The sequence below is a fragment of the Pelodiscus sinensis genome, chromosome 6 (genome assembly GCF_052426305.1).
Source record: "Pelodiscus sinensis isolate ZL-2025 chromosome 6, ASM5242630v1, whole genome shotgun sequence".
In the NCBI taxonomy this organism is placed as follows: domain Eukaryota; kingdom Metazoa; phylum Chordata; order Testudines; family Trionychidae; genus Pelodiscus; species Pelodiscus sinensis.
The window spans coordinates 120,848,335-120,872,000 of NC_143057.1; the positions used below are offsets into that span (position 1 = coordinate 120,848,335).

At 47.7% G+C, this 23,666-nt stretch overlaps 1 protein-coding gene across 10 annotated transcripts in view; it reads right to left on the reverse strand.

The window, feature by feature from the left end:
* Window positions 1–14,733, reverse strand: part of SETBP1 (SET binding protein 1) — a 360,349-nt gene extending 345,616 nt beyond the window's left edge. For 3 of the 10 annotated variants that reach the window (XR_003086873.3, XR_012905000.2, XM_025178255.3), the window contains exon 1: window positions 13,664–14,732. The gene's annotated coding sequence lies outside the window, so the exon portion shown is untranslated. Of the gene's footprint in view, window positions 1–9,211; window positions 9,789–12,821; window positions 12,848–13,663 lie in introns of those variants that run through there. The other 7 variants (XM_075932749.2, XM_006136783.3, XM_025178259.3 and 4 more) reach the window with 6 other exon arrangements.
* Between the last annotated feature and the right edge of the window lie 8,933 nt (window positions 14,734–23,666).

Genomic DNA, 23,666 nt, shown 5'->3' on the forward strand with positions numbered 1-23,666 from the left:
CGTTTCAGAGAATTTAGTATTAGTTCTTCATCAGGGAGTTTTTTCATGCTTCGGCTGATCAATGCTACTGAGGGAACAAATGCTATGTGCTAAATTCTACTTACGGATGTTCACAGAGCCATTTTTTTCCCTAATGGGATTCATATGTACATACTGAAGAGCAGGATTTGATCTTAGGAACTGTGAGTTCAAGGCCTTGCTCCAGATCATCGATGTCCTCGACCTCTACAACAATAGGATATGAGTGTGTTTCCTTCTGTTCCTTCAAGCAGCTACACTAACTCTCCCTTCATTGTGGAAATGCCAGAACTGTAAACGGATTAAACAGAACCTTGGCTAATGACTGAAACAGCATCCACGCTGCCATGCACTATTTGCTTGCGGGGGAGACGTGCTGCTGAATTTTGGATTCGAAGTGCAATAAGGTGCCAACTCTTACGCTCTCTTTGCTCTTAACACAACAAGAACTATATAAAGAAATCAGACTGGAACAGCCACATCCCAAAGACTTGTCTGTATGAAAGATACACAAATATGTGTCCTACAAACTGCTCCTCTGGCTGAGTGCTTGCAGCTTCTAAAACACTGGGAGCACCTCCAGATGGCTCACAAACCACTTACGGGGATACTCCCCTTAGCCTAAACACTACACTACACAAAAATTACAGTCATTACCAAAGCTACTAAAGCGTCTCTGCTTTCATCCATGCAGCTCAATGTGTCATATAAATAAAGTAAATATAATTATCCCTATCTACAGATGGGGAAACCAAGGCATGGATAGGGATGTGTCTTGCCCCAGATCAGCAGTGGAGTCAGATTAAAGCCCAACTCTGACCCCCACTCCTGTGCCATAACCACTGGACAACTCTTTCCCCTTGTAAGATGCACTTGTAATTTGACAGAGAAATCCATAACTACAGAAAAACAACAGCAACAGGAAGTTTCTCCACTTTATCTATTTAAAATTGCACATTGCACTGGGGAATATACAACAGTATTTGAAGTTCATGTATCACCTTTCCTAAATGATCATGAGCTACTTCACCGATAATATACCACTGCTGAAATGCAGCTCTCTCTGGGGTGGAGGCCACCAGGCAACCCACAGTACACCCAAGGAAAAGTTTTGGCCAAAGACGATTGAAAAGCATCAATAAATCTTTAGGGTCCATATGAGGCAGCAGTAGTTTGGATTTTAAAGTCTTATGAAAAACTGAAGGGGGAAGGCCCAGAGCTCAGGCCAGATCTACACTTGGAGAAAAAATCAACTTAAGACACGCCACTCTAGCTGGAGTCAATGTACCCCCAATGTAACCCCAATTTCTGCAGCATGTGTCTCCCATCGACTTCCCTTACTCTTCACGACCCTGTGGAGTACTGGGGTCAATGCAGGGTGCCATCAGCGGTCAATGTGGATCTTTACTAGACCTGCTAAATCAAACCCCAGAAAAGCATCGATCTCCGGGTAAATATAGACAAGCCCTTAGTCTCCAGTCCAAGCCTGAATAGCTACCAAGCAAGTTTAGGCCAACAGCCCGAGTCAGCTAAGATGGGCCAGCTGTGGCCATGCAAAAGGGCTTTTGTGCCCATGTAGATTAGGGATGTTAAATATCGGTTAATTGAATAGTCGAGTAAGCTCGAGAATTCTTATCGGTTAGTCACCTAGTCTATAGTCCCTGGGGGTGAGGCTGGCAGCCAGCACATGCTTCAGCTTCACTCCTGAGGAGCTCCATGCAGCTGCCTTTGTATCAGAAGCAACAGTGCAGGGTGCCAGCCAGGAGCTGGTCCATGAGGGGAGCCAGTTTAAAAAACAGCTCCCCTCACGGACCAGCTGCCTGTTGCCCTGTGCTATATGGGCCACCACAGGAAAAAAGCTATTTCTATAACAGCAGCAGCAAGCTATCTGAAGGACAACAGCCACCTGGCATGATGAGGGTCCACTGGATACTAGCTTAGCCAGATGGTCACAATGGTCTCTTCTGGCCTTGGAATCTGTACTGGAGACATAACTACTACAAGTGGAAAGTTGATAGGTATTTAGGGAAAGCATAGAGAAGTAGAGGCCCACTATGGAAAGCAAAACTCCACAGAATTCCACTGTTGCCAAACTTCCCTAGTCTGACCCGGCTCTTGGAAGTCTGCCATCCGACACAGTAGCCTGATTCTAGTACAGACGTAGCAGGCTCTAATCTCACTCTCCCTCTGATCAAACATTCCCAGCTGCACCCTGAAACTTGCTGAAAATGATTTCTCTGCATCAATCATTAACGAGAGATTTGGTTTTTATTTATAGCTGCTGCCACACTTTTGTGTGGGGGGAGGGCTAATTTGGGTTATTTTTTTCCCCGGAGATAAACGCCAAAGAGGACAGCACTCTTTCTTTCAGGGGAAATAAAAGATGGATTTGATAAGGGATGCACGGGGAGTTGGCTAGGCATCGGTGCCACAACCCCAACACAATGGCACAAGGAATAAGCCACAAGAAGAAAACTGCAGTCTGCTGTCCATGCTTCACCTTGCTTACATGCTGTCCAAAGTGTCTCGTGTGACCCAATTTTTGTTTATTTCAAATGAGATTGTGAATATGAGAAGTTGGAATTGCAGGTGTTTTTGTTATTAAAGCCCTGTCGATGACCCAGATTCACAGAGACCTCTAACCACTTAGTGCCCACTGATTTCAAAAAGAGTTAGGCACCTGGATATGTTTGAGGACCAAAGTATTTGGTGCAGTACAACACCCATATATGGATTGTCCTTGCACCAAAGAGCCTACAGTGTCAAGAAGCACTGAAGAAATGCTGGGACACTAAGAGGTCAGTATTCATTTGGACTGTAGATGGTTGCAATTTAGTTTTGCTTCCTTTATTTATTCTCATCTAAAGAGCTGGAGCAGAGAGAGCCTCTGACTGATTAGAGTTCATGAGCCTCCTTTAGAAGGATGCAGTTTCGAAGAGTAGAGGACCTGGTGCATTGGAACTGGGAGATCACAGCTGATTCCTAATCTGGGCAGAGCGGCTCAGGTTGATGCACTAAGCACAGCAGTGAGGAAGCTGCAGCCCAGCGGTGGCTTGCACTAGTCACCCAAACTTAAACCTCAAGGGTGGGGCAGCTGAGGACTGGGCGAGTCACTGCATCATGACTCCTGAAAGGCTTCTCTGCTCCTTCTGAAATGCATCTCCGCACCTGGCTCCATTGGGGAGGAAGGGCCAGCATGACCAAAGTTAAAGACCAAATGCGACCCTCAGTTACTCCCCTAAAACCCTCTTGTCCTCTATGACAAAGCTGGGGGCAGAACTGGGCTCCGTATAGAGATGGGCCAGGGCAAAGATAAGATTATCCATTCATCTTTAATGTGCAGATTTCCTGGCATTTGATGTGCTTAGTTGTGGCAACTTTCAGTTGCATCACTGCCATTTCTTGCATGTAATTTCCGGGGCGGGAGGAGGGGGGAATTAAAAAAAAAAGCCCAGGTTGGTAATCAACAGTATCCATGTGCTGAGGCTACAAATACCATGACATATACACTTGAAAACTCGCAAGACAGTAGTTAGCCCGGGGCAAGCTACAATCCATTGCTGCACCAGCCCAAGTACAAATACGGTAAAATTGCTAAACTATACCCTTAGAATGGCCAAATTCAATCCCAAATCAGCAGAAAGACTTCCTTTATAACCCCAATCAATATTTTATTAGGTCATAAATACATATGGGCTTAGATGGTTCCAGAGATTGCCAATTGAAACATCCAGCGGTATTAAGTCAGACCACGTCTATACTTACCATGACATTTGATTTAGAAGGTCTAGTGAAGACCTGCTACACTGAATGCTGAGGGCAGCTCCAGCCGGCACTGGTACTCCTAACAGTTGCAAGGTGTAAGGGAAGTTGATGGGAGCGTTTGCTCCCATCGGCCTCCCTCCATGAAAATGGCGCCAAGCTTGGCTTAAGGTAAGCCAACTTCAACTACATATTTTTACGTAGCTGGAAGTGCATACCTTAAACCGACCTTCCAGGTCTAATGTAGACCTGGCCCTAACTGGTAGCACAGTAGGGCCCTGATTAAGAATAAGCTAACTTTCTTCAAACTTATCTTGATTTTTAGGACCCAGGGAGATCTGCTAGCCATTCTCAGTTGGAAGAAAATCAGTGCAGTAGTCTTAAAAGTTATGAACATTAAAATTAAGCAAGCTTTCAGTGACTGCCACTTATCCAGTTGAACCCTTCTGCACAGAGCATCTCTAAGGGCATATCAAAAGACTTAAAAGTTTTCTATTAAGCATGCACAGTATCCTTAGACCAGGGGTGGGAAAACAATCTGGCAGGCCGCTGCCACTGAATTTAAATGTCTCCCCACAGGTATGGATTCTTAATGCTCCCATTGGCCACGGATCACAATTCCTGTTGACCAGAAATGGCGATCTGCGGCCAACAGGAGTACAAGCACTGTACCTGTGGAGACACTGGTAAATACAGCTGTCATGACCCACCAGATGCTAATCCTGGCAAACCAGATCCTGTCGGTATTTGCTCACCGCTGCTTTAGGCCAGGTCTATACTAGATTCGAAAGGTTGGCGTAAAGTACGCAACTCCAGCTATGTAAATAAGGTGGCTGGAGTCAACGTACCTTAAGCTGAGTTAGCACCATTTCCACATCAGGGGTATGTCTAGACTACAGACTTTTGTTGATAGAGGCTTTGTCGACAGATACTGTCGACAAAGCTTCTGTCAACAAAGAGCGTCTAGACTACATCCAGTTCTGTCGACAAAGCAAGCCGATTTGTCGACATGAAAGTGTAGACGCAAAGGGCAGTGTACATGCAATAACATCTTCTGTCGACAGAACTCTGTCAACAAAAGGTGTTATTCCTCATAGAATGAGGTTTACCACTGTTGACAAAACTGCCGAGTTCTGTCAACATTATGTCGACAGAACTCGTCGTTAGTGTAGACGCAGGTATAGTTTTGTAGACAAAAGTCTACTTTTGTCGACAAAATCCTGTAGTCTAGACACACCCCAGGAGACAACTTCCCTTAATCCTTGCGAATCAAGGAGTATCGGTGCCATCTGGCACCTTCAGCATTTGATTTAGTGGGTCCTTACTAGACCCACTAAATTGAACGCTAGAAGATTGATCTCCAGCACAGTAAGTATAAATGTGACCTTAAAGCAGGGGTGGGGAACCTCAGGCCTGGGGGCCGGATGTGGCTCCCAGATTGCCTGGATCTGACCCCCGAAGCTCAGCCCTCCCACCCCCATTATTGAGGAGCTCGTGCTTGCACTCTGGACTCCCTCCACTGCCCCACAGTGGGGCTGGAGCACACAAAATCTATTAGTATGGGCCCCCTAGGGTCAGGTGTCTGAGGAGAATGTGTGGAGTGACTTTCTCCTTCTCAGTCAGGGGTCATGTCAATAAGGGGTTTGGAGATTTTTTGGGGAGGTTCTCAATTGTGTGTGGCCCCCGGTGATTTTTCTGTGAATCAGCGGTCCCAACCCAAAAATGGTTTCCTACCTCTGCCTTAGACTATCCCGTACTTTTTAGCACATTGGGCAACCCACATTTTCCACACTTGCACCATCCATATCAGCTGCCATGTGAACTACGTCCTCCCATTTCAAATTAAATGTTTCTATGTTGTTTAAAATTGTACACTTCCAAGTCATCCTAGGTCTGCCCCTCTTTCTTACTGGATTTTCTGCCTTCCAACTGAGAGCCATAATCGGTAGTTGGTTACCATCCATTTGTAACACATGCTCTACCATTGATATCTTTCTCTTAACAATTATTTGCTTTATAATTTTCGTGACTAAACCCTTTTTCTCTCACACTAGGCAAAGCCAGAAGTTCTGAACAAGCACTACATTCCAACTAATTTATCTATTCAGATTCCAGCTGTTGTCCAGTCTAAAAGTGTGTGCTTAGAAATAATTCAAAAGTCAAAGGTGATTTCCCCACGGTGCCCTCCCCATTTTCTGAATCAATTAAATGGCAACTGACGACAAGAGGGAATTTGTTCAACCTGTCCCTTCCTGCACCCCCTGAAAATCACCATCAACCAAACAGAACACTTGGAATTGTGCAATGCAAAATGTGAAAGTTACATATGCATCTGTGGGTTAATAACTGAAACATTTACCACTAAGTGCCCACAATAATATTTCATCTGAGGACCTCAAAACATGCATCAAATTAAGCTTCACAACTTCTCTGATCCCTTATGGAAAAGCACTAAGAAATGTAATAGAATACTATACTTGGTATTGAGTACTGTTATATTCCTGCTACAGAATTCTATAGGAAAAAACATATGGAAAGAATTTCATTCTCTAGCAATTAATGGGATTCCAGAGTTATTTCTATAGAAGGCTTTTATATCCACTGACACCAGCAACTTCAGTTCTCTCTCCATTTGATATAGATGTAAAACAACACATTCATAAATAGATAAATAGTAGCAGGTTGGTTTTAGCATCCAACTATTACTTTACCGCAACTTGCCGCAATAGCATATTATTTTTGTGGTTTATACCACTATCCTTCCCTATGCTCTTTGGATGGCCTAAGATATGAAACAAACCCAGCACCAAGCCAAATAGGGAAATGGTCTCTCCCCTCCATCCCCATTCTAGATGATACACAGAATCACCTTCTTTCAACTTTTCTCCATACCTCCCCAATTTGTGGAAGACATGCTGGATTGTTCTTAGGCTTTTAACTAATGTTATTGTTTTCTTTGTTCTCCGTATCCAATTAAATGAGATTGCACAATCCAGAAAGCATGTAGGGAAGCTCTGCTTTTTCACAGTATCCTGGTGTAGATTTCTAAGCAGGTCAAAATACGCAACAAACTTTTCAAGTAATGTTAAGAGAAAGCTTCATTCTTAAAAATATAAGAAAAGCTTTGAGGCTGGCTTATGTGTTAAGAATGTGTTTGCCATTCGCTCATGTGTTTGATTCAAACTGGGGAAATGCGCCCAAACCATAAAATCTGGATCTACTTTCAGATCAGACAGCACCTCAAAATGAAAAGACCTGGGTCCAGAGTTGTACTCAGGACCATAAATTAGCAAGCTACTTTCGAGGTTTAGCACCCTAAACTCGAAAGAAGATACGCAATTTGTGCTATGCAAATTGCGTATGTTATCTCAAATCTATTTTGAAATAGCTTATTTTGAAATTTGACGCATCTACACAGCGGCAAATTTTGAAATACAGTAGAATTCCGATAATCCGGAACCTATGGGACCTAGGTGGTGCTGGATTATCAGATATGCTGGACTATCAGGAGGTACTATAAGCTGGGTTTTTATATATATATTATATTGTATATACTGTATATATTATATACTGCATATAAAGAGTTCTTAACCCTTTTTACTGTACATACTGTATACACTATACTATAATGTTTTAGTTTTTTTAAGCCTTTTTTACCCTTTTTGCTCAGTTCAGCTGCTGCCACTGTTATCTTGTGACTTATTTTTTGCTGAAGCTCACTCACTAGGCTCTTGCCATTTTGATGCCGGACTATCAGGAGTGCCGGACTATTGGAGTTTTACTGTAGCATGCTATTTCGAGCCATCCCTTATCCCTCGTGCAATGAAGCTTACTGAGATGGCGAAATTGTGCGTCCGTTACTTCGAAAGAACAGGTGTCTTGTGCAGACACAATATAGCCATGCAGTATAGACTGGACTAAGAGAGTAATTGTATTTCCTCCATGATATTTTAGGGAAAGAACAACCTGTGGACGTTTTAAAGTGGAAAGAACGAGACAGTACCGTCTGGTAAGTGACAGTACCAGAAAGCCAGCAGGAAGGCATTGTGAGTGCTTGTCCCCAAAAGTTTTCCTGATGCATTCATCCACACACATGGGATATTCTGCTGATGAGCTCTTTATTTCATCTTATATCTCCAGGCAGAGAATGTTGATATACTGACAATCCCCCTCCCAGGGTTCCTCGCATGCAAGTATATAAAGCTAAGGGCTAGATTTTCAGGTGGCTTTCCCCGAGCCCTGGTCTACAGTAGGGTTTTATTTCTAAATAACCCCTCTTAGGTTGAATTAATAAGCAGAGTGTCCACACTACCAAGCCCATTATTTTGAAATAACAGGCCGCTTAATTTAAAATCTGTACTCCTGCTCTCCTCAGGGAATAACACGTATTTGAAATAGTGGCAGTGTGGACACTCCGGTGCTACTATTTTGAAATAACTATTCCCCAAAGTAATTCAAACGAATTACTCCCCAGCACTTCCTGGGGCTTTAAGTCGAGGTAGCGAGTCCACATTAACGGAGCCTGCCTTGGATTAATTTCGAGGCATCCCTGTAGTGAGGACACACTATTTTGATGCTGTTATTTCAGGAATTATTAAATCACTTTTAGTTATTTTTAAATTCAGGTTGGACCTTTCTGGTCTGGTACCCTCAAGATCTGACCAGTCCTGAACAAGAGAATTTGCCGGACCAGAGGAGATTCCCTGCTATTGGCTCCCATGACCACCTTCCCTCCCCCCACTGGCCCCAGCCACCCCACCCGCCGGGCTGCCAGGCTGCGCCAGCCCCAGCAGCCCAAACTGCCCCGGCCCCAGTCCCACTATTAGGACTGCCGCATCTCCAGCCTCAGTCCCGCTATTGGGGCTGCTGCGACTGCCACGTGTCTGGCCCCAGCATCACTACCACAACTGCTGCATCTCCAGCCCTCGCCCCGCTGCTGCAGTTGCCACACCTCTGGCCCTCACCCCACTACCGCGGCTGCCACACCTCTGGCCCTGTCATTGGGGCTTCCACAGCCCCTCCTGTGCTACCAGGGCTCCGGTGCCGGTCCCAGCCCCGCTGGGCTCTCAACTGCCAGCCCTCTTGCCACTGGGGCTCCTAGCCAGGACTCCCTTGTCCAGGAACGCCCATGATCCTTCCGGAATGTTGCCAAATGAGTGTGTCCCAGTTTGAGGAGGTCCAACATGTTGTTTCCTAGTGTAGACATACCCTTAGCCTTTTCATTGGGTGGGTGTAGATTTTGCATGTGCACCTATTTGCATTATCCTCTTTGTTGTCTAACTGTTGGATTTGCATGGCCCATAATCGAGCATGCATGCTGAATACCCAAAAAAAGGCCACATTGAAAAAATCTGGTCATAAATCTTATTTTACCCTGGTGCATGTCATTGATACTAAAATGCAGCATATTTCTGAGTAACTTTTGTCTTACCTTTAAAACAAACTCAGGGAGATTATCTTGGCACACTGATAATAATCACTCATCAATTCATTGGGAGAGATATCAGTTCCACCACAATGATCCTTTGGACTCTCGAACTATGTTATGTGGTTCATTAGAGAATAGCAGGTCTTGCTATTGGTTGGGTCAAGAGTCAAAATTGCAGCATAATTGCAAGTCTCCAAGCACAAGGCAATGGTTTTTAGTCCTGGAGGGTGTTGTCCAAAGGGGAAAGAAAACAGAAGGGAAAGATTAAGTATGAGCAATTGAGTCCTACTGAGAGGGCAGAAAAGTCACTGGAATTGGGATTAGCCAAGATCTTGTAATGAAAAACAAAAGCCCTGTTGGTTGGCTGGTATATATACCTAAGAGGTGTGAGGAGACAGAGGGGGGAAGGCAGAGTAGGGGGAAAGGTGCTAAAAAGGCAGGACTATAAAAAGAGGATTAAGTAATACGGGAAGGCAAAAATGATGTTCCTATATTGTGAACAATAGATAGATGTTCAATATTATTTGTAGTTAACTGAAAATACCAATTAGAATTACACCAATCCTAAATTAATCAAAGTGTTTTAATTGAATTTATTCCAAAACCACAACCTTAAGGAAACCCTATAAATATCAAGTAGAACTAAATAGCTCAGCTATTATTAACAATAATCAAAGCTATTATTTCTCTTGTTTACCAGGACCTACTATGCTTTAAAGCTTTACACAAACCTAACATACAATTTCACTATATTTCAGATAACTTCTCCTCCTAAAATGATAATGTGTTAATCTAGGCTGGGTTTTTTGGCAGGAACCAAGGAGCTCAAGCAACTTGAAATAACATCAGCAAAACATTATTTATTCTCTATCCCTTAGCTGAAGAGAAAACAGAGGTTTTCTTGGCTTCCTTGCTTTTCAATAGCTTTCTGGTTTCAATTAAAATTTTGAGTCTGAGAAGTTAAAAAAAAGAGTCAGAGCAAAGAGGGGATGGAAGAGAAATTTCCAATCTCTGTGTGTTTCTTTCTCCTTACATAACCATTCCAATCTAACTGGAGAGATTAAAATACAACTACAGTGTTTGGATAACTTGTTTTTAAACATGTTTCTCACTCCAATGCCACATCACTACTGATTGGGTAGAGTTAAAGCAACAGAATGTGAAATCCACTTGTATATTTGTTTCCATGTACATAAAAACAACCCTTTACTTTCTCTTCTGTAAGGTCACAGACGTATATTTCACGAGATTTGTAGCATCATTGACTAGTGCTATAAAGACAATCTTTACTGTTGACTGAATCAAGTTAGTCCTGTCTGCAGGGGCTGTTTAATCAATTGTTACCGTTTGGGTCCATGATATTAAATATAGGACTGGATTTGCCCATAATTCTTTACCCCTGAAATCCTCTTGTCAATATGAAAGGAATCAAATTACTTCCCCTGACAGCAGAGGACTAGAAAGAGAAACATTTTACTTGCCTAAAACATCATTTGCATTTGACAGATGTACACAGAAGGCAAAGCACTGATTACGCACAGGCAGATCCCAGGCTAAACAGACCCATTGCAGAACCGCTGCTGCCCAAGCTGACCCAGTCTGCTGGCTTGTTTACTCCTAGCAGGTAATGAACCGCCTCCATCCCCAGTATTAAAAAGAGAAATATTGTTTCCCCTGGCATGTCCCCCTCGTACATTTATTTGCCACCTACTCCTCCGGGGGCTCAGCTCGGATTACAGTATCACCACGAACTGCAACAACTGTGCCTCTGACACCCGCAAAACCTTGCAGACCAGAGGGAGAGGAGCAGCAACACAAACGGGATCGATTTTCCTGTGAACTTTTCCAGCGCTCAGACCTAGCCCCTGCGCCCTTCTGCCTCTCGCACCCTCCTCTCCTTCCTCCGCCTGCCTACGGGCTCTCAGACCGGGAAGCGAGCGGCGGAGGCTCTCTTAAGGCACATAGGAAAACCCAGGCACTAGATCCCCGAGGCATCAGGGGAGGGAGAGAGAGAGAAAGAGAGACGCGTCTGGGCGATCGTGCGCTGAGCTGTTACTGCAGCCAGGAGAGAAATGGAGACGTGTTTGCAGCAAGAGCGTGATCAGATGCTGTCCTCGTCTCCCGCCCTGCCACCCCCCACCCTCCTGTCCCCAGCCACCCCCTGTCTACACTCTCTCGAGCCTCAATGAAGGCAGAGGCTGCTCCCTCGCAGTATCCCCCCCCCCCCCCACACACACACAAAACTCCCTCGCCTTCGCTTCAGACTCGCGGGTTGCAGCCCAGAGGCTAAACCCTTCCCGCCCAGCTTGGGAAGGGGAGTTTTTCCCGTAGGTTGGGGGGAGGTGGGGTTCCGTCCCGGGGGCAGCTCAAATGTCTGCAGCGCCAAGTCCCGGGGGGAGGGGAGGCTGCCTGCAGGCGGGCACTGAAACTGACAAGGGGTGGCGTGTCCGTTCCCGCTGCAACGCCGATCGTGGCCACTCGCACCTCACCGACCCCCTCTAATCCGGTTTGACATTCGATGCCCGCCCACGGGACCCTGCAGAACTTTAGCTGGGGGGGGGGCAGGCTATAGGGGGGGCAAGGCTCGCCCCCCGACGCGACGCCCCCGGAGCAGCGTCCCTGGCAGCAGCGTGCCCTGTTCGCGTCCGACGCCCGCCCTGAGATTATCAGCGCGGTGTATTGGAAGCGGAAACGAATCGGAAATCCTTCTCTCAACTGCCTTTGGAGACATAAATACACAGGCGCGCGCGCGACACAACACGCTTGTCCCGCCGGGGCCTGTCTACGCCGGGCGCCCCATGCTGCGTGCACACAAGTCCACGTACAACACACACACACACACCCACACACTCTCCCGCGCGGTCATCACAACACGAGGGGACATCAGCCCAGAGCTTGCAGCGCAGCGCGATAAGTCTTCCCTCGCCCGGCCAGGCGAACCAAACTTGCCCCAGCTCTCCCAGGGAGGCAGGGAAGGGAGGGAGAGATTTTACTTGGGATTTGACAATAGCTCCCCTAACCTGCAGACTGATCTTACAAACCATCGTCCTTTCCCTCCTCCCCTCCCCTCCAACTGCCTCTGGCTTTTTACACTGCCTCAAACTCCAGTCCTGCCCCGGGTTCATTGCAGGGAGGTGACCTCGGGGGGTATTATTAACAACCCGGTTTACTTCTGAAACAAACAGGGAGGGGTGGGGAGGACGAAGGGGGATCCCGCGTTGTTAATTACCCACTCCCCTGGCTTTCTGCACACACGCACTTGTGTGTTACTGGGAAATGCTGCTTTTATGGAGTGCGTGTCCTTTTCAATGTCAAAATAAAGCCAGGACTGTTCAATGGGCTGGTGTGATAGGTAAAGGAAGGGGACACCAACACACAAGGGCTTTCATTCCCTACTTGAAATCTTTACGATTGATTCCCCCCCTCCACAACAGCCCCCCCCCCATCTCCTCTATGGCAATTACAAAATTCGGCTATCTTAAGGAAAGAAAAAATGCCAAGCAAGGTTACAATGTTGCTCTCTAGCTCCACTTAACCTGCAATTTACAAAGGGGAGGGAAGAATCTGCCAACCCTCCCGCACACACACACATACACACACTTCTGCCACCTACCCCACACCACCATCAGAGGGGCTCAGCCAGACTAAGGGAGGGAGAGGTGTGTGCAGGGGAGGGGGGATGAAAGACACCCATGCAAACTCCTACAAAATCTACCCACTCCAGGAGCACAAGACTGAAACCCAATCTACTGGGGGGGGGGGGAGTCCGGAGTGGGAGGAAATCACAGACACGCGGAATAGAAACGACAAAAATAAAGACCTTCCCGCGCCATTGCAAAGTCACCAAAGGATGGGGTGGGAAGGCAGGATACATTAACTTTTGCATGCAGCCAAAAGAAAACACACATACACAGTGCAATCAAGATCCCAGTCAGACACACACATACACACCAGCGCATCAAGATCAGCACATACACACAAACCAGTGCAACACACACACACACACACACAGAGCAGTGCAATCAAGATCAGCACACACACACACACAAACCAGTGCAACACACACACACACAGAGCAGTGCAATCAAGATCAGCACACACACACACACAAACCAGTGCAACACACACACACACACACAGAGCAGTGCAATCAAGATCAGCACACACACACACACAAACCAGTGCAACACACACACACAGAGCAGTGCAATCAAGATCAGCACACACACACACACAAACCAGTGCAACACACACACACACACAGAGCAGTGCAATCAAGATCAGCACACACACACACACACACACACACACAAACCAGTGCAACACACACACCCCAGTGCAATCCACACACACACCCCAGTGCAATCCAGATCAGCGCGCGCGCACACACTACGCCAGTGCAATCCAGATCAGCAAGCGCGAGATTTCCACCCATCGCGGCCGGTGTTTACTAACCCATAGCCCCCAGACTGGAGCGTCTTGCCTTCGCCTCTCGGCTTCCTCAGCCGCCTCTCGCCTCTTCCCGTTTAGATCCCGGTTCCAATCCCTCGCCGGAGCCCCCCACGGCGGTCCTGCTGGTGCTGCGGCAAAGCCATGGCGGTGCTCATCTGTCAGAGCAGGGGCGCACACGGGCGTGCAACACGCGCAGCGCAGGAGAGGGAGGGAGGGAGCGAGCGGGGCCGCTGGGGGGGGGGGAGGGAGGCAGGCGGGGAGGGGGGGAGAGAGGAGGGGATCGCACGGAGATAGAGAGATAGAGGCGAGGGAGATAAAGAGAGAGGGATCGCTCGAGCAGGGGGGAAAATGGCGTCTCGCGAGCCGGAGTCAATCCAATTCACAGTCCCGGCTAATTTTAGCAGGCTCCGACATAAACTGGGACAGGAGCAAAGGGGGAGGGGAAGGGGGGAGAAGGCAAAGAGGAGGGGGAGGAGGAAAAGGAGAGGGGGGGGGGACCCAGGCACCGGGTCAGAGCCTGGCTCTGGGAGGGATGGAGCGGCTCCGTGGATAGACGCAGCGGCTCCTTTTTTTACGCGGTTCCCCCTTTCCCCCCCCGGCGCGCAGAGGGGGACGGTGGCGGAGCTGGGGGGGGGGGGGTTGCTGATCGCGGCAGTTTAATCGGGGCTGAAGCGCTGCTCTGGGATGGCTGGTAGCTCCATGGCTCCCCCTACGCGCCTCGGAGTCCTTCGGCGGCGCGAGTCCCGGAGCAGGGGAAGGCAGGAGGAGGAGCGGGTTAATAGGCGCGGAGGGAGGAAGGATCCGCGCTCTTGCTGCCCTGCCCGGCCCGGCCGCTCCAGGAGAGCTGGGGTCTACGCCCGGGGGCTGCGCTTTGCTCTCCCGGCGGCTGCCTGGGGTGATTTGTTGTGGCTTTCCAGGAGGCAGGGCCGGCGCGGAGTTGTTCAAACCGATCCACCGCGCCCCTGGCTTCCTCCCGCCGTGCCCTGTGTGTTTTTCTCGCTCCCGGAGACTTGCGGCGGCAGTAGTAGGTTTTGTTTTTGAAAGGAAGGATCAAACACACACACACACAGCCGGGCTGGAAGGCTCAGCGCTCCGCTAATGAACTCAACACTGCCACTGCCTGACACAAGAGCAGCAGTGTTGGGGGCAGGGGAGAACGGAGAAAAGAAACAGAGAGGGGGAAGAGATCCGGATTAGTGACATTTACCCCACTGGCCAGCCCCAGAGACCTGCCACAGGCGGGCCCCAGAGATGTACTAGAAAGCAGAGCATCCATGGGTGCTCTATGATGGTTTATACACTTCTTTCTAGTGGGGAGGGGACTGTTGCAGGCTGGAGAACCCAGGCCTTAGACACCCCCGTCAATCACTCCTGGCAGGAGTCATTCTGTTGAAAACAGTAAGGGGGAGTCAGGGCTAAAGAGGTGAGTAAAGGTTTGCAGAGTGGAGACTTTTCACAGCAATAAGCATACCCCTCGGCTTCCACATGCAGGCAAGTGTTAGCCTAAACATATCCTGTGTGCCTCATTTTATGGACTTGCTTGGGATACCCCATCCTGTTTAGATGGCACCACTTTGGATTAAGAGCCGGCCTGTAGCACACATGCAAAGGATCAGGGTGTATCAGTGATACAAGGAGCTTCTCCCTTTTGAACTGACAGACACCAGCCCCTCTGGCTAGGCTCTCTGAGGCAATCCACCTGAAATGGGGCAATCCACCCCTCTGGGGTATGAGGGTGTGTGCAGGCTCTACATCTCCCTCGAAGGTGAAACAGTCCTTCCCTAGGAGGGAATAGAGCAATAGAGCCTATAATGGTTTTCAGCCCTGCCTACACATGGTTTGTGATCCACAGGTTGGATTGTAAGAGGATCGGGGCAGAGATTTGTCTTTTTTGTTGACCCTACAACAGCGGAAACCTGGTGTCACAGTAGGGCCCTAGGAGCTATGGTAATGCAGAGAACAATAGACCAGTTCACACCTCTCTGCTCTTTCTTGCATGAGGAAAGACTCCCAGCTACCACCTGATGTGCCTTCACAGCCTTCCTGCCAGGGTGTCTACAACCCCCCTCCCCCCACAGCTAAGCAGGGGACAAACTTTCCCTCTCTTTATTCCCTTCAACACTAGTCACCTGTCACAGGGTGGGCACCCAGGGAATCAGCACTCCTGCCTCAGAGTGCCCTCTGCTGGTTGGTGGCCCAGCCTGTGGGGTAGGTTTTCTACTGGTTCCGCTCTGTGTCCCTTCCTGGCCATGATGCCTTTCCTCCTCAGACAGGCCTATGCCCAGACTGTCCTATGTCAGTGCCCCTGCACTCTGGGGTCCTCCCCTCCCAGGGAACCCCCAATTCCCCTCTGCCCACCTTGCCTCAGTGACCCACTGCCAGCCATCATCTAGCTCCTTACCTGAAGGGCAAACTGCAGTCTGAAATGGCCACTCCTCATTGGCAAGGGGTGTGGACCTGCTGCCTTTTCCTATCTTGGCTGTGCCCTTGCAGCCCTAGTACACTCTGGCCTTGCAGTCTGGGAGCAAGGTTAGGCCAGAACTCCCCAGCACCACTCCGTCTGGGGCAGCTACTAGATTCCCTGGCAGCTATGTACCTCCTGCTCCCCAGAAAGAGCATCTGTTCTCCTGCCTCCAGGAGCCCTTATTTATACAGCCCTAGCAGGGCCCTAATTGGCTGTATTTGCCTCAGCTGCTGGCTCCAGGCTCTCAGCCTTCCCCCAGGGCTGGGTTTTATCCTTAAAGGGCCAGAGTGGGGTAGACGCCCCATCACATCACCCATCTTCAAGAAAGATTAATTCAGACTAGAAGAGGTCCAGACAAGGGCTACTAAGAAGATCCAGGGATTTCCTGTCTTACAGAGGAAAAGAAAAGAGTGTGGCTTGTTTTGCCTACAAAAATGAGAGCTGAGAAAGGATCAGATTTCTCTCTATAAATATATGGGGGCGGGGGGGACTGCAGAGAAGGAGAAGAGCTATTTAAGCTAAATAACAATGATGGCACAAGAACAAAGGGGCATAAACTAGCCATGTCTATGCCTCTATAACTTGTTCCTGGGGGATGTTGTACAGACCAAAACGATAACGGGGTTACAAAAAAGAAATAGATAAGATCAGATCAGCAAGGACTATTAGCCAAGATGATCAGGGATGCAACTCCAAGTGGCCATAGCCTTGGATTGCTGGAAGCTAGGAGTAGGTGGCAGGGGATGGATACTGGGTGGTTTGCTCTTCTGTTCTTTCCCTCTGAAATCCCTAGAATCATAGAGCTAGAAGAGACCTCAGGAGGCCAAGGCAGGAGCAATCTCAACTAAATTAACCCAGCCAGGGCTTTGTCAAGACTTAAAAACCTCTAGGGATAGAGATTCCACCACCTCCCTCGGTAACACATTCCAGTGCTTCTCCACCCTCCCAGTGAAATAGTTTTTTCCTAATATACAACCTAGATTTCTCCCATTGTAACTTGAGTCCATTGCTCCTTGTTCTGCCATCTGTCACTACTGCAAACAGCCTCTCTACATCCTCTTTGGAACCTCTCTTCAGGAAGTTGAAGGCTACTATCAAATCCCCCCTCACTCTTCTCTTCTGCAGACTAAACAAACCCAAACTCAGTCTCTCCTCATAGGTCATATGATCCAGCCCCCTAATCATTTTTGTCACCCTCCGCTGGACCCTCTCCAGTGCATCCACATCCTTTCTATAGTGGGGGGCCCAGAACTGGACACAATACTCTCTGATATTGGCCACTGTCAAATGCATACTTGGCTAGATGGTCCATTTGTCTGATACAGTGTGGCCGTTCTTACAAAGATGTTTAGACTGAAAATAGAAGAAGGTTTCTAACCATCAGAGAAGTGAAGTTCTGGAAAAGCCTCCTAATAGGTGTAATGGGGGCGAAAAATGAACTAGTTTGGAGATGGAGCTTGATAATTTTATGCAAAGACTCATATGATGGGACTGCTTGTGATGGCAGGGGACTGTACTCAGTGGCCCTGGAGACTCATTCCAGACTGTAGCAGAGTTGAATAACCCCGGGGCGCCTCCTGCTGGTCACACTCTGACTCTCAGCAGAGCATCTTCTTTTGGCAGGTGCTCTGCCCGTCATCCTTCTACACCCCGCTCCTCTCTGGATCTGCGTCGCTTTTCAGACTGCAGCATCCTCTTCAGGACCCTGTCCTCTGGCAGTGCCCACAACTCTGGTCTCTCGCCCCCTTCCAGGGTTATCAGCAGGCCTCAGTCTCACCTGCCACTGTGGCCAACTGCAGCCCCAAAGTCTAGCCCTTTGCCTCCAGGGCAAGTCACCAGAGACTATCCAGGCCACTCTCCCTGGTAGCAAAGTGTGGCATAAGGGGGAGATTCAGACCCTCTGGTGCCAGCCCTGTCCTCCCTCCTTCATTCTCCCTGAATTGCATTCCCCGGGACATTTCCCTGTAACACCTTACACCTTCCTAGCCCTTGTGTCAAGGCCACAGCCTGGAAGATAATAGGCTCAAGCTTCCCTTGGCCTGCCCAGCATCATTCTGCCCAAGGTGCTTTCCCTTCCCTGGGAACTGATCCTGCACCCTCACTAGTCAAGACCCAACTGCCTTCTGCTCTGCTGAGCAGCTCCTTATAACAAGGTTGCCCCAGCAAGTTGTCCTCTGATTGGCTCCCTACAAGCCTCTTTCTGATTGGCCACAAGGATGTAAAGGGTTAACTGGTTAATTGGTTACCTGGTAAACATCACCCTTACTAGGTGATGTTTACCAGGCAACAGGTTAACCAGAGGTCCCACCAGACTATCACGCCAGACTGCACTGCAGTGGATTGTGACCATTTAGCCAGGCGATTCAGACTACTCTGTAACAACCAGTTGTCCTCCTTATTTATCATTCCACCACTCCTTGCATCATAGAATCATAGAATCATAGAACTGGAAGAGATCTCAGAAGGTCATCAAGTCCAGCCCCCTGCTCTAGGCAGGACCAATTCCAACTAAATCAACCCGGCCAGGGCTTTGTCAAGCCGAGACTTATCATCCTCAAAGTTAGCCAGCAAAGATTTTATATGATCAACTAGAGCAAGGGTGGGCAATAATTTTTAATGGAGGCCACTCCAAGTTTTTGGTAAGTGGTCAAGGGCCGCACTTCTATGGAAGGGGTGCAGGGTCTGGGACAGCGGGTGGCGTATAGCAGGGAGCTTGGGATAGAGGACTGGGATGCAGAAGGGTGTGTGGGATCTGAGAGGGTGTTTGGGTGAAGGAAGTGGTTATGAGCTGGGGCCCGGGTTTGGAGTGCAGAGTCAGGGAGGGGTAGAGGTGCAGGAGAGGATTCTGGCCTGGGGGAAGTGTGTTGGAGGGGTGCAGGGTCTGGGACGGAGTTGTGACCCAGAGGAGGTGGGGAGAGGGGATACAGAGGGTTTGGGTGGTGGCCTGGTAAGAGGAGGTGAGATGCCAGAGGCAGCCTCTGAGTGGGAGGCACTTACCTAAGTGGCTCCCAGCCAGCAGCCCTGCAGGAACCTGAGATAGGCTCCCTGCCTCTCTGCCGCAGCCACTGGCTGATCAGCTGACTGCTCCATGTGTCTCTGGTCCTGCACGGGGGGAGGAGTGAGTGAGGAGGCTTCGCTTGCTACCCCTGCCTGAAGCAAAACTTCTCAATTCCCATTGGCTGGAAACTGGCCAATGGGAGATGAGGGATTTGCTAGGGCGTAGGGACAGGGAGCAAAGCATCCTTACTTCCTCCCCAGTGTCCAAAGCAATTAGCAGCCAGCAGCGTGAGCTGCTATGTAGTAAGCATGCCAGCGAGGTGGCTGCAGGCCGGATCCAGTGGGTTGGTGGGCCGGATCCGACCCGCTAGCCTCCTCTTGCCCACCCCTGATCTAGAGAGTAGATACACAAAATAGAATCACCTTGGGCCCAGAACTGATCACTGTAGAACCCTGTCAATTATTGAAATGTCAGGCTGGAAGGGAACTCGAGAAGTTTTTAAGTCCAGTTTACTGAGCTGTGGCTGGACCAAGTAAACTTAGACCGTCCCCTGACAAGTGTTTGTCCTCAAATAATGGGGATTCTACAGTCTCCTCAGGGTGCCTATCCATTATCCATACAGGTAGAAAGGTTTCGCTGATATTTAATCTAAATCTTGTTTGCTGAAGACTAAGCCCATTTCCTCTTGACTTACTTCAGTAAACATAGAGAGCAATTGATCAGAGTCCTCTTTACAATAATCCTTAACATATTTGAATACTGCTATCACATTCCCCGCTCCCTGGGTACGTCTACACTGCACAGTTATTTCGGAATAAGCTATTCCAGAATAGTTATTCCGAAATAGCTTATTCTGAAATATCTTATGTCTACACTGCAGGGAAGCCTCAAAATTAATCTGAGGCAGGCTTCCCTAATGTAGACGTGCTACTTCAGTTTCGAACCTCAAGAGGCACTGGAGAGGAATAACTTAGAATGGCCCTGGTGAGGTGCTATTTCAAAATAGCAGAAGTGGAGCATCTATAAATGCCTTATTCTGAAGTAGCTATTTTGGAATAGGCATTATTCCTCATGGAATGAGATTTACAGATTTTGGAATAAATTGCCCGTTATTGTGAAATAATGGAATTGCTTTGTAGACGCTTGCATAGTTATTTCCAAACAACAGCCATTATTCCAGAATAGCTTTGCTGTGTAGGGACCCCTCCATCCAGTCCTCTTTTTCAAGGCTCAGTGTAACACCAACAAATGGAACTGAACCTAGGAACTCTGGATCATAGTGCTTGAGCTATAAAGCCCTCTCACGCTCAGATATGGCTGGAGAGAAAACTCATTTCCTCATTTCATTTCTTTCTCTAAGTGGTCTAAGTGCCACTACATGGGACAATATACCACACCCAGAAGGTGTGTGGGTTACATAAACATGCCCTATAAAACACACACACACACACACACACACACACACACACACACACACACACACACACACACTTTTCCTCAGAGGTCAACTTTTCTAAAGCTTTTATCATTTTGTTTCTTGCTTCTGACTTCTCTCCAATTTGTCCACATCCTTCCTCCGTTGTGGTACCCAGATCCTGCTGAAACTTCACCATTGCCCAATAGAGTATAACAATTGCCTCCTGCATCTTACATATAACACTCTAGTTAATACACCCCAGACTGATATTAGCCTCTTTTGCAACTGCCTCTCATTTTCACTTTCTGATTCGCTATAACCCCAAAATCCTTTTTCAGTAGTACCGCCACCAGACAATTATTCCCCATTTTGTAACTGTGCATTTGATTATTCCTTCCTAAGTGAAGTACTTTGCACTTCTCTTTATTAATGGCTTTTCTCATTGAGGTCTCCCAGTTAAAAACTCTGTTTTGAGATATATGGGTGCTCTGTTAATTTATAATGCAGGTTTCTTAGTCATGGTGTCACATGGTACCAAGTCAAAGCCCTTGGAGAAATCATATATACTGTATCCACACGCTTGCTTTCATCAACCAAGCCTGTAATCTTGTCCAAGAAAACAAAACAAAAGATAAAAATAACAGGTTTGTTTGACAAGACCTATTTTCCATGAAACCATGTTGACTGGTATTAATGATATTTGTAGCCTCCTTTGCAACCAGTGTTCCCTGTAATGATTTGCAGAAGGAAGATATGGTGCTCATATATGACACTGATATGCAATAGTACAAAAACTTAACATGGAACATCACAAATGTGTCAATTAAAATTATTTGCAGCTGTGGGCACTCTGCTGATCAGCTGGGAGGCCATTCAGGAGAGATTCAGGTGCTGCCCAGCTGGTTAGTGGGATGCCCATAGTCAGCAGCATGTGTTTCTACTGGTGGTGCACATCCACACATGTCTCAGGGCACATAACAAAATTTATTCTGCATATGGATGGAAAAATGAGAGGGAACATTGTTTGCAGCCTGCTCCTAGAATGTACAGGAAGCTATGATTTAAAAACAGTGGCACCAGTGAGGGGGAACGGTGGGGTGAACATGCCCCTCCCCCAAGTTTTTTTGCACTAGCACAGATGGAGAAGGGGAAAAGGAACGATCAGTTTTAACCAGTGGTCCTCTAAGTCAATACAGTTGCTGCTGGAGTAGTCTGGAATTCCATTCCCACTGCAGAGTCACCATGCTATGAAATGTGAACCAGAGCCCCTCCATAGTCACAGAAGGGCAGCCAGACTAAATTTCAGTGAGTGGCATAGTGACCTGCAGTGCAGGCTCGCAAAATCATTGAATTTGGCCTTGTCACCCCTCTGTCTAGATGCAGTTGGCTGGGGAGAGGGGAGACTCACCAGTCAAGTGAGACCTGGGGTCCCTAAGGGAGAAGGCAGGGAAATGAGTGAGAACCAAAACTGAAATACTGCCAGGAGATTGGAACATGCCCATCACCCGGCTCCCTCAAGAAATGTCTGTTTAATTGCCCCTTCTGTCCTAAAGATCTATGAACATGAATCTATTCATCTGCAGAAGAGTTTTAAGCAGAATCATGTAAGTGCCTATATAGAAACTTGGATGAGACACCAACACTTGTGACAAATCCCATGTGATAATTAGTGATCTGATGTGAAGTACAGGAAACCCCTCGCCATTTGCGGTGGATGCATTCCTGGCACCACCATGAATGGTGAAAACTGGGGCCGGCAGGTCCTGGCCCCCCATAATGAGCTCCCTGCAGCTTCTGAACTTACCACAGCTGCCAGGAGCCATGGGGATCTCACCACAGGGCCTGGGAGCACGGGGAACTCACCACCTCTGCTCCTGGCTCCCATGGTGCATTCCCTGTGGCTCCCGGTCATACCATGAGTGCAGGGGGAGGGCTCTGACTATTGTTTCCTTCCAGCAACAGGCCCCCTGAGGCTGAAGAATGAGGGGATTATTGGGAGGGGGGGGACACACGCACAGGAGAGACCTGCAAATACACAAAATCAGAAATAGCAATTCTGTGAATCGCGAGGGCCTCCTGTATTTCTGTTTACATTTTTAGTGATCCAGTTATAAGAGGAACAGTGCAATGTGACTTATCTGAACCACTCACACAACAGGAAAAACGAATAGCCAATAGTCCAAGTGAATGGTCCACTAACAAACCAGAGACTGAAGTTTGGCTACATAAATCACTTAGGAAAACTACTTTGGGACAAGAGTTTTTTAAAATTTGGGTCATGAATGATTTGCAGAAGGACGATATGGTGCTCACAGATGACACTGATATGCAATAGTACAAAACCTTAACACAGAAAATCAGACATTTGGCAATAAATATTATTTGCCGCGAATAAGTTGACCCTGTCTCTACCTTTAACCAAGGTAATCTCAACAGTTTATTTCTTTGCAACTACTCTAAGCCCTATCCAAATTACCAGCATTAATTATACATATTCCCCTCTAGAAAATGGATGATAAAAAGTTTTAAAACGTGAGCCTGACAAGTCGAGAACAACACACCTTAGATGCATTTCCAGGTGACTCACCATTGGTAACATGTGAACCTTTCAGATTTTTGACAAATAGGCCTGCAGTAACCCAAATCCTAATGAACTACTACTACTGTGATCTCCCAAACAGAGGCGCTAACTTAACAATTAGCCAAGAATCACTTTTAGTGTTACTCCACCAGCACCTGTTCATTTACAAAATGGTGTCATTAGCAGCCCCCTGGAACACTTCAGTATTGATTCAAAGAGAAGAGTGCCACCTACTGAATTGTCACCAACATTTCCTGGAACATCTGGGATTGCCATCTAGGAATTGGGCAGGCCCAGCACTGGTTAATGTAGGAGCTCTGACAAGGTGGCTCAGCCACAGAATAGAGGGGTGAGAATCATGCGGGCCCCTATAATTTGACATTAGATAGGTATTCAAGCAGCCATATAGGTGTTGAATACATAGGTCTGGCCAGATTATGAATTCTCAGAGCTATGAATATTTCCCTAATAACACAGCCCAGTGGATGGCAGAAATCAGCCCTCTTCATCGACTGCGCTACTGATTCTGTACTCCCATTTTGTACA